This window comes from Mytilus edulis, chromosome 13 (genome assembly GCF_963676685.1).
Source record: "Mytilus edulis chromosome 13, xbMytEdul2.2, whole genome shotgun sequence".
In the NCBI taxonomy this organism is placed as follows: Eukaryota; Metazoa; Mollusca; class Bivalvia; order Mytilida; family Mytilidae; genus Mytilus; species Mytilus edulis.
Genome location: NC_092356.1, coordinates 11846091 through 11860271, shown reverse-complemented (window position 1 = coordinate 11860271; position 14181 = coordinate 11846091). Strand labels below are relative to the sequence as shown.

Sequence of the window (14181 nt, the reverse complement as noted above, 5' to 3'; positions counted from 1 at the left end):
CATAGAAATAGGGTATTAATTTTGTACAGTATTTGGTGGGAATTCAGGATTTTACTATACCCAAGGTAAAACTTGTAAATATCACATGACATCATCATTGAACTCAACACACCTGACTTTATCAGTAACTCACACCTTCAAATTTGATATGGATCAGATTTTGAAAACAAAACACAGAAGATATTTGGTACCGATCATCAACCTTGTCAGTCAACATTTTTAGGAGTTGTTTCCCTTTTAATGACCTTTTTTTTTTACCATATTTTGGACATATACTATTTATAGATAGAAAAAACTATGGATTATAAATAGATAGAAAAAACTAGATTATAGAGAGAGAAAAATTTAAAAACTATAATATTATAGAGAGAGAAAAATTTAAAAACTATATTATAGAGAGAGAAAAATTTAAAAACTATATTATAGAGAGATAGAATAAAAACTATATTATAGAGAGAGAAAAATTTGGAAAGAATTAAAAAAATTATCAGCAAGACAAGATCTGTTTTGTGGGATAAAACCAACTATATAGAAGATGTAGAGAGGAATGTACAACTGAAACAAATCAGTAAATCACTGAGATCAGAAAAGTTTCAAATTCCCAAGGTCTTAGAAATAAGATTTAGAAAGGTCAGATGCTTATGGTTGCCATCTTACAATATCTTTTTCTTTTTGATAAACATGACTTGTTTTAATTTGGATTTTTTCTAAACTTTTTTGTAAAATTCAAAATAAAATAACACCTTTCCTGGAAACCTGGTAAATGAAACTTCTTGTTTAATCATCCCTCCATGTCTGGTACATCAATATTAAACCATTTTATTCACAAAGTATCAAGAACTAACCTGGGTGGGATAACTAACATGATACTTCCTAAATAGGTTGTCTGGAAGATGTGTGAATGAATGAATGAATGAATGAACGAGATAATAATAGAGAGCAGAGAGACAGATATCTTAAGGGTATTGTGTACTTTCCTGTGGAGGGATGTTATTTAGGAATGTTTATAATTCTAGTAATTTTCAGAACAGTTTGGTATTTCTGAGCTACGAAAAATTTACTATTTAAAGAAAAATTGGTTAATGTCAATTAAATTTAGAGTCAGATTAAATGTATAACTGTTCCAATAGATTTTAAAGTCAATATTAATGAATTTATTCAATTTTTGTTTTGTCTTTGGCTTTCATAATTCTTTTTTTTTTTTTAATTTTCATAACTTTTTTCTTCAGACCAGTTGTTTATAAAAATTTTACAACATTCAAATTTTTGTTTTTATTTTAGTTTAGATGCTGTATTATGAACATCCTTCTGAAGGGCATGACTCTGACCTTGACATCCTTGATCAACCTTGAGGGTGTCCTCTTTGAATATGACCTTAAAAATCATTCCATAGTGCCATATCTATTTGCATAGACTTCATGGTAAATTAAAAAAGAGGGAATCTATAAAACCTGGTTAAGTCAAATGGTCCACTCCATTATGACAACCTGAACAAATTGAAAACCGGTGGTATTTGCCTTACTTGTTTCTTTTTATTGACATTACAATAATTACGACGGAGGAGCCAAAATTGGGTAAACATACAACACAACTGACTTAAAAATTCACACACTAAAAATTCACATACAAAAAAATTCACACACTAAAAATTCACACACAAAGACATCACCAACAAAAAAAGTTCTTGGAGTTGCAGTATATAGTAAAACAAAATGACATACACTGGTAAAAAAATAAAATTTCCTACAGTTGGCGCAGTAGATACCTCTGCTTTATCTGACTGCATGACGTCCATACTCGTTTTATTTTAGAACTCACAATTGTCAAGTGAAGGTTATAGTTGTAGAGGTGTTTAGATCTCTTGTAAGTACAAGTTTCAGTACTAATCTGTCACTAGTAATACCGAGAATAAATGTCACTACAACTGAGCTTTTCCTGCATACGATTGGTTTCCTCACATTACTTGGTATTTTATGCAAAAGTCTATACTTTTTTAATATTTTGGTCTGTAGTTTTTTCCCTGAAAGTTAAAAGTAACATTTCATTGAGATATTTTTATGGGACTGATTCACACACAAAACATTGCAGATTTGTGATAAAAAAAAATTATTTCATGTTTATTATAATTAATATCAAAAGTAACCTGCAATATATTTAATTTTAATTTGAAGTAATGTGTTGGAAAGATGGTCTCTGATAATTTAGTGGTGACAAACATTCTACTTTTATAAAAAAAAAAAAAAATACACTGTAATATCTATGCATAATAATTAAGTTTTTTTTCAGGTATTTTAATCCTTTCTTCAGTTTAATTTCAGAATGTTTCTGATAGACTGGATAGTGGTTGAGAAACACAGAACATCTTCCGGATTTTGATGAAATCGTGGTGAAGTAATGGATACATTATTTTCATGGGAAGGCAGAATTAAATTATGTCGTGATGGAAGTAATGGATACATTATTTTCATGGGAAGGCGGAATTGAATTATGTCGTGATGGAAGTAATGGATACATTATTTTCATGGGAAGGCGGAATTAAATTATGTCGTGATGGAAGTAATGGATATATTATTTTCATGGGAAGGCGGAATTGAATTACGTCGTGATGGAAGAAATGGATACATTATTTTCATGGGAAGGCGGAATTATATTATGTCGTGATGGAAGTAATGGATACATTATTTTCATGGGAAGGCCGAATTGAATTATGTCGGGATGGAAGTAATGGCCGATACATTATTTTTACGGGAATTTTCCTTTTAAATATTTTAAATAAAAACATCAAAATTTATTTAATTTTAACGATAAAAACAAAAGATTTTAAATTTCAAACAAAATTTAGCAATATTTTTTTTTCTTTATTAAATTTCAAACAAATCACTAAAATTTATTAAAGAAGCATTAAAATATATCCATGTAATTGTTGAGTAAAAATGCTATTTAAAGTAATTATCTTTTTCTGAATTAAAATAACTGTTAATTTTTTCCAAATTTGAATAAATAACCATTCCATTTCCTAAATTTAGATATCAAAGTTTAGCTCCCAATAACTAAATTAGTTTGAAAATTTTAATGTTTCACTGAGATTTGGACTTCCAACAACTTGAATTTAACAATATTATAGCGTCTGATTGCAACATGAATACATTACTTACTTTTTTTTTTAAATTGTTTAAAAATTGAACACTAGCAAGTCAGTAGAACATTACCTATAAACTAGACATGTAACCCAATCACCATACCCCATCACTATACCCCATCACTATACCTAATCACCAAACCCAATCACTATACCCCATCACTATACCCAATCACCAAACCCAATCACTATACCCCATCACTATACCCAATCACCATACCCAATCACAATATGGATAGAATAAAAGGTAAAGGTTATACTGGCTTGCTGATGTTTTCTTCTTCGTTTTCTTTAATTATCCCCTCGACCCACATAGCAACAGCTTTATATATAGTTGACCTGGGACTGAGCTTTGGAGCAGCTTGGGTGGAATAAGGCAACATCCAGGAACTGGAATTTAAGAGCTCAGAGGTCTTGGAGGAGAAGCCTAGGGGTCGGATGAAAGGGAGAGTGAGACTCCAGACACTTGTATTTAAGGGCAACAGGGTAGGGGATAATTAACCCAAAACAAGTCCAGGGACTTATTTTTAAGGGCATGGGGGTCGGGGAGGGTTATCCCATGGGGGTCCAGGAACTTGTTTTTAAGGGCTTGGGGGTAAGGGAGGGTTACCACATGGGAGTCCAGGCACTTGTTTTTATGGGATTAGGGGTCGGGGAGGATTACCCCATGGGAGTCCAGGATCTTGTTTTTAAGGGATGGGGATTGGGGAGGGTTAACCCATGGGAGTCCAAGGACTTGTTTTTAAGGGATCGGGGTCAGGGAGGGTTACCCCATGGGAGTCCATGCAGGGACTTGTTTTTAAGGGATAGGGGTCGGGAAGGGTTACCCCATGGAAGTCCAGGGATTTGTTTTTAAGGGATTGGGGGGTCTGGGAGTGTTACCCCATGGGAATCCAGGGACTTATTTTAAGGGTTTTTTGGTCAGGGAGGGTTACCCCATGGAAATCCAGGGACTTGTTTTAAGGGCTTTGGGTCGGGGAGGGTTACCCCATGAGAGTCAGGGACTTGTTTTTAATGGTTTTTGGGTCAGGGAGGATTACCCAATGGAAATCCAGGGACTTGTTTTTAAGGGCTTGGGGTAGGGGAGGGTTAACCCATAAAAGTCCAGTCTATTTGAGGGCTTGGAGGTTGGGGAGGGCTACTCCATGGCCTAGTGTAATAGAGAGTTGCTGGGTAAGGAGGGGAAGTAAGTAATGTGTTGGTGTTGTAATTTCACACTGTTCTGATACTGTTGAGTTGCTTTAAAGTTTGTGAAGTACAAATAACCCTGTACTTTTGGATGAAATGCATTATAAATTTCAAAATAATGAACCTTTCGTTTTTGAATTTAAATACATATCACTTTCTTTTCTGGATTTTAAAGAAATATAAACACTTTCTTTTCTGAATTAAAATAAATAACACTTTCTTTTCTGGATTTAAATAAATAACAATTCCTTTTCTAGTTTTTAGATAAATAACCATTCCTTTTTCTAAATTTAAATAAATAAACCTTCCCTTTTAAAAATTTAATAAATAATCCTTCCTTTTTTAAAATATATAAATAAATAAACCTTACTTTTTATTAGATTTGAATAAATAACCATTTCTTTTTTTAAATTTGAATAAATAACAATTTCTTTTTCTTCTAATTAAAATAAATAAACCTTCTTTTTTCTAAATTTGAAATAATGACCCCTTTTTTTTTGTGTGCTGGTGGTGTTGCCACAGGTTTGTGTATGCGTCTAGTGTGGTTGGGAGTCATAGACTCTTACACTGCCGCTGGATAGCTTATATTCATAGGTGAAAAGAAAGCTGAGTGCGTAAGTCTTTCCTTCCAGTACATAGCCTCTACACTAACAAGACTTCTACAGTGCCTCCCCGTGACAGCACATGGTAACTAGGATCAAGTGTCCTAGGCTTTACTGTAGAGGATCTCGGAGTAGCAAGGTCCCTAGAGATAAAGTGTGTAGGCTGATCGACATGCGGACATCCCTACACTCATCAACCTTGCCCCAGTTATGGGTTAAATAGCCCACTGAATGATGGTCATCAGCCTTCAAAGGATGTCTAGGAGAAGAAAACTCTGATATGAAATTTTTGATAGATTTGACTCTTCAGCCTTGGTCTGCAATTGATCTAAATGAAATAAAGCTTGAGTAAACATTCTCTGGTTCTTCAGGTTTGGGATTGAGAGATATGCCAACAACCTATCCTTGTAAAAAGGAAGAATGATTATATACTGATTAATCTCCCAGATGAGGAACATCACAACTGGGTCTGCATGAAGCTTTAACATTCGAAAGACAAGGTAAATATGCATAAGGTACATGTAGTAGATGTCTAGTCATTTCATTTCAGCAGCTATGATTTTGATGTACAAGTTCGCATTTTAGTGTAGAAAAGGGATAAATTTCTAAGGGAGAAATCTGACACTAACCAGATTGAGTAACTAACCCAATAAAATAGAGAATTTTAAAAACATTGGTGCTCCTGCTCCTGAAAGAAAAGCAAGGGTACAGTTCCTGTTCCACAGGTCACAATTAACAGTTATGACCAAAATACGTATTACATACATTATGTAAATACTTTACATTTAATTATAATATTATACATGTTATAATTGAAAATGCTGTTAGAATGGTTTATAATAAACTCTATATAAACAATGTTTTGTACAAACCAAAAGGGATTGTTGAATCATAGGATTCAAAGGAGGTTAGGCATAAGCTTAATATTGTCTCATGGAATGTAAATAGATCATTAAAAAATAAGCTTGAAAATGCAGATTTTGTTCAAAATTTTGTAAAGAATGATATTGTTTTCTTATCTGAATGTTGGATTGATGAAAATACTGATATAAATGATGAAATTTTTGGTAATAAATTTTTAATCAATTGTTATCCAAGAAAAAAAGGTAAAGGTGGTGGAATGGTCCTCTTGTACAACAAATCATTGCAAAAGCATATAGAAATATTGAAAGTTTCTCATGATACTGTTATATGGGTAAAGGTGGACAAAACTTTATTTTTTGATAAAAGCAATGATGTTTATATATGTTTTGTATATGTACCCCATGAAAATAACATTTTTTATGACAAATATGATGTTGATATTTATGACTGTCTTACTGAAGACATCGCAAGTTACAGCAGTTTAGGCCCTGTTGCTGCTATTGGTGATTGGAACAGTCGAATAGGTATTAAACCAGATTTTATACAAAACGATGAACTTAACATCACGGTTAAAAATACCATTGATAATTTTATCAGCTATGATAGTGATGACGAAGAACAGGTTCGATTTTCTGAGGATAAAACAGTAAACAATTTCGGAAGGAAACTATTACGTCTTTGCCAATCTACTGGACTCCGGGTATGTAATGGTCGATCAAATAGTGACAAAATAGGAAAATTAACGTTTTATAACCATTTGGGATCTAGTGTTATTGATTATGCATTGATACATAAAAACTATTTATATCTTGTAAATGAATTTGCTGTTATGGACTTTAATATGTGGTCTGATCATGCACCGGTTCGTTTAACGCTTGAAATAGCCGATACTGGTATACAAACATTCAATTCAAGTGATGATAATATTTTTCACAGCACATACAGATGGGATCCGGACAAAATTACGGAAATGAAAACTAGTTTGATTAGTCATATGGACACAATGAGCAGTAACGTTGAGCAAATGGTGTGTACAGAACAAAGTATTGAGAATACTGTTATAAAACTTACTGAAACATTGAATACTGTCTTCAAACCATTTTGTGAAAAACGTTATTGTATTAAAAGGAATGCTACGAACATTAAAAGCAATAAAAACTCACTGCCAAATAAACCATGGTTCGACGATAGATGCAAAGAACTGTATTATATATATCATTGTAATATTAGGCGTTTCAATAGGAACAGAAATAATTTGAATCGCCAAATTCTGATCGAGTCTAAAAAGAACTACAAATCGTATGAAAATCGCGTTAAACGAAACTACTTGAGATATAAAGGAAACCAAATTGACTATTGGCGAAAACATAATCCGAAACAGTTTTTTGATGTATTCAAAAAAGGAAAGAAGAACACTAATTGTAATTTAAAGTCGTCAGATTTTTATAATCATTTCAAAAACCTAACTGCTGAAACCAGTTCTAATATAACCGATGATGTTGAAGCTGATAACCAAGAATGTGTGTATAACGAACTTGATGCGTCTATTACTCAAGAAGAAGTATGTAAAATTTTGTTGAAGTTAAAATGTAACAAATCGCCAGGTGCTGACAATTTGTTAAATGAGTATTTTATACATTTTAAAGACATTCTCGTACCTTTAATTGTGCAATTGTTTAATGTAATTTTTGAAACTGGATATATGCCGAAACAGTGGTGTAAAGGAATACTTATTCCTGTGCATAAAAAAAATAATGTAAATGTTACTGATAATTATAGAGGTATAACACTAAGCAGTTGTTTCTGTAAACTTTTTACTACTATTATTAATGAAAGGCTTACATTGTGGGCTAACGAAAATGACATTTTAACTGATGCTCAGTTTGGGTTTCGACCCGGTCATGGCACAACTGATGCTATTTTTGCCTTACAATCAATTATTACTAAATATTTGGGATTGAAGAAAAAACTTTATTGTTGTTTTATAGACTATAAAAGTGCTTTTGACAACTTGAATAGAAATTTTTTATATTATAAGCTTGCAAAATGTGGTATAAGTGGTAAACTTTTTTCAATTATTAAATCTTTATATGATAATTCTATGAGCTGTGTAAAATTTAAAGGTGAATTTTCTGACATATTTTCTGTAGAAAAAGGAGTATTGCAAGGGGAACCATTATCACCTATACTATTTTCAATGTTTTTAAATGATTTTGAAAATGAGTTTATTAATAGCTTATGTCTACCAGTAGACATAAAAGAACTTTCATTGTTTTTATTGATGTATGCAGATGACACTGTTATATTTTCCGAAACTATTGATGGGTTGCAAAATATGTTGAATTCACTACATAATTATTGTAAAAAGTGGAAACTTATTGTAAACACAAGCAAAACTAAGGTGGTTGTTTTCAGAAACGGTGGTAAATTACGAAGCGATGAAAAATGGTTTTATAATGGCGAAATTATTGAAGTTGCTGATCATTATTTGTATCTGGGTGTTATGTTATATTACAATGCAAAGTTTAATCAAACTCAGTTAAATATTGCTGCCAAAGGCAGAAAATGTTTATCAATGTTGTATGGTAAAATAAAACATATGTGTTTAAATGTACAAACAAAATTGTATTTATTTGATGTCTATGTATCACCTGTTTTATTATATGGAAGTGAAATATGGGGTTTTCATAATGCATCTGATATAGAAAAACTTCATATAGAATTTTGTAAAAATATTTTGACTGTTAAAAAATCCACTGCTACCGCAATGGTTTATTCTGAGTTGGGAAGATTTCCTTTATTGATATCTCGGAAAGTAAAAATATTAAAATATTGGATTCGTCTATTACGGACGAGAAATTGTATTCTTAATGCTATATATAATGATATGTATGATGAGTGTGAATCAGGAAATAAGTCATCATGGGTTAATAATGTTAAATGTATGTTACTTAGCCTAGGTTTTGGACATGTGTGGTATGCACAGAATGTTGTATGCGAAGAAGCATTGATTATTTTATTCAAACAAAGGCTTATTGACCATTTTCTTCAAGAAAGAAATATGTTTTTCGATTCATCATCAAAATGTACTATCTATAAACACCTTGTGGATAATGTTCAATTGCAATTTTATTTGACAAAAAATTTAAGTCCACAATGTATTAGATTTTTAACTAAGTATAGACTGTGTTCTCACAAATTGAATATTGAATATGGTAGATTCATTAAAAAAGCAAAAAATGAAAGATTATGTATCTTATGTAACCAGGGTGACATCGAGGATGAGTTTCATTTTATTTTAAAATGTCCAAAATATGAAAATATTAGAAAAATGTATATAAAAAGGTATTATTATACAAATGCATCTGTTTTTAAATTAGTTCAATTATTGTCAACAAAGAATGTTTCGGAATTATCTAATTTAGGAAAATATCTGAAATACGCCACAGATATAAAATTTTCATGACAACCTTCTGAATGATTTATACTATGTAGTCTTGCCTCCTATTGTATTTAAAATGTTCTGTTATGATATACATGTACATATTTATGATATACCTATAAGCTGTATTGCTTTTGGTTTGAAATAAACTATAAACTAAAAATACTAAAATAAAATTCAATGTATTGAAAACTCACCACACTATTCTCTCTCACTCTCTTTCTCTTTCTATATATCTTCCTCTCTCTCTTTCCGGTGTTCAAACTGCTCTTCTTATATTTGTATTTAAAAAAAAAATTGCTTCCTATTATTGAAAGATGTATTGATTAGATAATATCTATAGGTTTATATATTATATATTGCAATAATATTTGTGTATCATCACATACATCTAAACAATTACATGTATATTCATAGCAATTTGATATTTACACCTGGCCCATTGGACCTATATGTCACTTTAGCAATAGTATATCTTATTTATCTGTATTAACTGCTATGATTAGATGTTGATAAAATTGACTTAATTTCATATACATGTATAAATATCGAAATAAGATGTGGTAATTAATTGTCAATGTGACAACTGACTCAACCAGAGAGTAAAAGATATAAAAGTTAACAACTATTGGTCAACATACGGCCTTCAGTAAGTGTTTTTACTACCATCACAGTTAAGGATTCATTTTTTTTTCAGTTAACCTGGATATTTATTGAAGTAAAATCTAAGGAAAGTAGGACCTGGATGTGAAATAATATCAACTTTAAGGTATGTATGTTGACGGTAACAAAATCCTTGTTTCAAGGTAACATTAAAGATAATGAACGGTTCTAGTTTATTGCTTCTATAATAATACAATACCTAATTACAGATACAGAAATATGTAGATGTGGTATGATTGCAATTTGGAAAACTCTCCAAAAAAACAAATGACATATGAATTAACAGCTATAGGTCACAATTCTGCCTTCAAAAATGAGTAAAACCCATACCACATACATGTTACGTTAGCTATAAATTGGCCAAAAAATGAAAATTGTAAAAAAATTCAGTAGAGAAACTGCCTAATTCATGTCCAAAATAATGAACAAAACAAATATGTTACACAGCAACAAACATTAACCACTGAATAACAGGCACATACAGAGTGTGGCAGGGTTAAACTAGTTTGAAGGCATATTGTCCTTATCCATCAAATCTTTGGTTGAATGAAAATTTTTAATCCATGGTGCCGGAAAAAATTGACATGTTTATTTTAAACAAATCTGAAGCAAAATGTAAGTACAATGGTGGCATTTCATACTTAAGATGCCATAAGATTTAATACAATTCTGAACTGCTTTATATGAATAATTTCTTCAGCCTCTGTCTATACTGATTACTCCATATATTATGGATAAAATGTAAATATCTTCTGACATCAACATTATATATAATTTTTTGTTAATTTTAGTTTACATGTTTTGAATGAAATTTTATTTTCTATTTGTAGACAAAGCGTGCTTGTTAATTTAAAAATCAACTGAAGCAGAAGAATGGATTCTGTTGATCTGAGGAACTTGGAAACACTTATTGACAAAACAATATGTAGTAATACAATTATGTTTACTCTGAGAGATAGAAAGAGAGGAGAGACAGTTGTAAAAATTTATTCTTTTAAACCAGATATGTTGATTACTTTCGAGTATCACAGGCCTACAGTTCCCCCTAAATGGTCTTAATTAATACATGTACTAGGTGTTTAATGTAAGACTTTGATGGGACTTGTGAGAACAACCAGCTGCCATTGGTTAAAATTTATTATTATGCCCTTTTAGTTGGGGGGGGGGGGGGGGGGGGGGGGGAGGGCATATTGTTTTACTCCTGTTCTAACTTCCTACTGTCCTATTATGAGTAAATAAATATAAGAAGATGTGAAATGTTGACAATGAGACAACTCTTCGTCAAAATCACTACAGATAATTCCAGATAACTACTCCTAGAGTTTAATGAGTTATCTCCCATATTTGAAGGTACTTTTGGTAACAGTATTTCGTGATAAGGCTGATGCAAATAGGAGACAACTCTTAATTTTTTTATAAAAAGATTTTAACTTGTTTTTGAATTTAACAAACTGAGCATAAGTTGTGAGAAATGGAAACTAGCAGGCTGAGATTTAGGGTTAAGGGGAGGGAATACACTGCTTACAATGCTTATCTCTTCATATGAGCTAGTTTGTTCACTGCATGGAAGGCCTGCAATAAATAAGAATGTATTGGTTTACTTATAATTGTTATATATTTTATGTTAGATATGCTATATCAGATGTAAATAAAGTAAGATGACAGTATTATTTAGAGCTCTGTGAATAAAACCAGCTTGTAAACATAAGTCTAGATAATGCATTACGCAGTAAGTGGTTTGGTCTGACATGGTGATTTCAAATTATATTTACGTCATCATCATCTCCAAAGTGTTTCCATTCTCAATTTTATCTGATATTAAAGGCCCCTTCCTCACAATCATGTCTTCATTTTTAAGTTTAATGAGTTATCTCCCATATTTGCTTTTCATGATAAGGCTTATGCAAATAGGAGACAACTCTTATTTTTTGTAGAAAAGATTTTTTTAACTTGTTTATGAATTTAATGGTTAATCTTGTGACTTTGTAAATTTTTTCTCAGCTTTAAAACAGTATCTAACACCCTGCCCATAAAATTGAATGTTGCTCCTCCTGATTTTAGCCAGTGAATTCTTTTGCAATAGTTTAAAAGAAATGTCAAATAGTATTTCATAATGCATTTAAAAGAATGGTATATTTTATAGAATGCTAATATTGTTTTACTTGTATGTTTAGTAGTCACAAAAAAATGTAATATATTATTATTTGTTTTACTTTTTTCAAGTGGAATAGATTGTAAAGTTGAAATTTCTGTAACAATTAAACACCTATGATTCTTCCATACAATATGTATGAGGGTTTTCTAAAGCAGGGTGTATGTTTTTTTCAATATTACCATATTCTTATATCTTAGGTAACAGTATTATACAAGGTGATTGCTACATTAATCATTTCTCATTTTAATAAATAACATTAATTTGAACTTTTTTTGTTTCTTTAAAATGATATTTAGAACAGCTTTTTAAAAATAAGCTTGTTTCAGTTATTTTGAGTTTTCATCCCTGGCTGGGTCAGACCACACAAGACTAAAAGCTGGTATTTGCTATGTATCTGCTTGGTACACAACATTTAGTAGCAATACATACTAAAGAGACTGGTTGGCTTGTAATAATATATCTGGGTATATTGATTCCTTCAGAATAATATTTTAGTGTATAGTGATTCTATAGATATAAAAAGATGTGGTATGAGTGTCAATGAGACAACTCTCCATCTGCTGAATTATGTTTTGGGGTATGGTGATTCCTGTCGGTTTTGAGGTTCACTTTAAATTCAATGGTAATCATTTCGAATTGTTTTTTTCGCTTGTTTTTTTTTTTAACATAGATCAGGCCATAATGGTTTCTGCATTGAAATTGTATCATGTTTTGTTATATTGGCCCCTTTTAAAACTTGCTTGCAGTGATCTTTTAACACCTACATCATGAAATAAGTACCTTCTAATTTGTACTACTAGTACATAGTAATAACACTGTCTGTCATCTGACTCTTGTGTAACCTTGGATCAAGAATATTGTGACCTGTTATGTTTTGTGCACAGTATACCTTTAAAATGAAGGTACATTATCATTAGACAATAATCAACATTTGATAGTTATTTCAAAGCTATGTGGAGGTAATCTGACTAGCATTTGTATGACATAAATGTGTCATTTTTCATGCAAAGACTTGCAAGGCAAAAAGAAGAACCATATTGCATTAGATACCATAATCGTTTATTGGGAAAGACTGTACTTTGACATTTTCATAGCTTTCTTTTGGTTTTACTCTATTGTTGAGTTACTGTCGCATTGTATTAACCCAAACAGTGACATATTCTTGGATCCTTTTGAAAACCTTCCAGGAAACCAACTAAAACTGGACTACTGAGTACATTTGTACTTTTAATAAAAAAAAATATTTCACTTCTTACCACAGGAAACTTGGATGCAATGTTTTTATTTTAATTATTGTGGTAGGTTTTTCAGTAGTTATTTTATAAACATAACATATCAGTAATAGCATTGGATACTTGATTACATGTATGGGAAGTTAAGTCGCCATCTGTGTTGCGGGTTCACAGATACTATACCTTCCATTTAGGTATAGTAACGTCCCCACCATACATATCAAGTATCTGCTAATACTGATATAAACTGAGTGAGATAGATCACTCAGTTGGACCGTGACCAAGTCAACATGACCAAGTCTGTTGACTTGGTCAGACAGCGACCAAGTCGTCGTCTAATCCTTTCCTTTATACCATGCATGAACTGAGTGAGCTCGATCACTCAGTTCGATTTTAATCGTTTTTAATTTTTATCCAAATTTTAATCTGGGATGTTTTAAATTTTTATCCATATTTTAATTGGGGATGTTTTTAACTATTTATCCAAATTTTAATCGGGAATGTTTTAAATTTTTATCAATATTTTAATTGGGGATGTTTTTAACTTTTTATCCAAATTTTAATCGGGAATGTTTTAAATTTTTATCCATATTTTAATTGGGGATGTTTTTAACTTTTATCCAAATTTTAATAGGGAATGTTTTAAATTTTTATCCATATTTTAATTGGGGATGTTTTTAATTTAATCCAAATTTTAATCGGGAATGTTTTAAATTTTTATCAATATTTTAATTGGGGATGTTTTTAACTTTTTATCCAAATTTTAATCGGGGATTTTTTAAATTTTTATCCATATTTTAATTGGGGATGTTTTTAATTTTTATCCAAATTTTAATTTGGAATGTTTTAAATTTTTATCCATATTTTAATTGGGGATGTTTTTAACTTTTATCCAA

At 31.1% G+C, this 14181-nt stretch overlaps 1 long non-coding RNA gene across 1 annotated transcript; it reads left to right on the top strand.

The window, feature by feature from the left end:
• Nucleotides 1–4741: 4741 nt before the first annotated feature.
• On the top strand, nt 4742–11067 carry LOC139502265 (uncharacterized). Its single transcript, XR_011658768.1, has 3 exons — nt 4742–5429; nt 9933–10004; nt 10729–11067. It is a non-coding gene; the product is annotated as an uncharacterized lncRNA (long non-coding RNA).
• The last annotated feature ends 3114 nt before the right edge of the window (nt 11068–14181 follow it).